Genomic DNA, 649 nt, shown 5'->3' with positions numbered 1-649 from the left:
TAGTGGGGATCAACCCTTTCTATTCAAGGTTGATCCTTCTGTCGTTGAACGCATTTCAAAGCCTTTCTCTCGATTTTTTTCTGTTCCCTTGTCATCCAACACTCATCTTTACCCGTTTTTAATACCTTTAAAGTTAGTAGAACAAATTTTGACTTTAATTACACTTTTTTAAGTAACATATTTTTTTATATAATGAAATTTTGAAAAAGTATAATTCTTTAGACTTGTAGTTGAACATTTAATTTTTTAGTTACACATTTTCAACATTTAGTAGCAATATTAAAAATGTAATTTCCACAAGTGTATGCATTCTTTATAACTGCCATTTTTTTTATAATGTTGTTAAAAAATTTTATAGTGTAGTCAATTTTTTAAAAAGTGTAGTAACAAGTACACAAAAAGTGTTACTACAAATATTTTTAAAAGCACATATTAAAATTTGTGCAACGCTGAGTCGAAATGGATGTAGCGTATGAGTTCGGGATAAGTTTCTCTCTCTAGCTCAACAAGTATATTTCCCATTTTACCCTTGCATGTAGAACTGGGGTTCTACAAAACAACAATAATTGAACATCTTTGTAGGGGTCTAGAACATACATAAGCATAAGTTAGACCAAAAAACACAAGATCAGATGCAAGAAATTTGCAA

The sequence above is a fragment of the Theobroma umbraticum genome, unplaced genomic scaffold (assembly GCF_002168275.2).
Source record: "Theobroma umbraticum cultivar Fairchild unplaced genomic scaffold, ASM216827v3 scaffold_84.0, whole genome shotgun sequence".
Classification (NCBI taxonomy): Eukaryota; Viridiplantae; Streptophyta; class Magnoliopsida; order Malvales; family Malvaceae; genus Theobroma; species Theobroma umbraticum.
Note: the sequence above shows the minus strand (reverse complement) of the source record.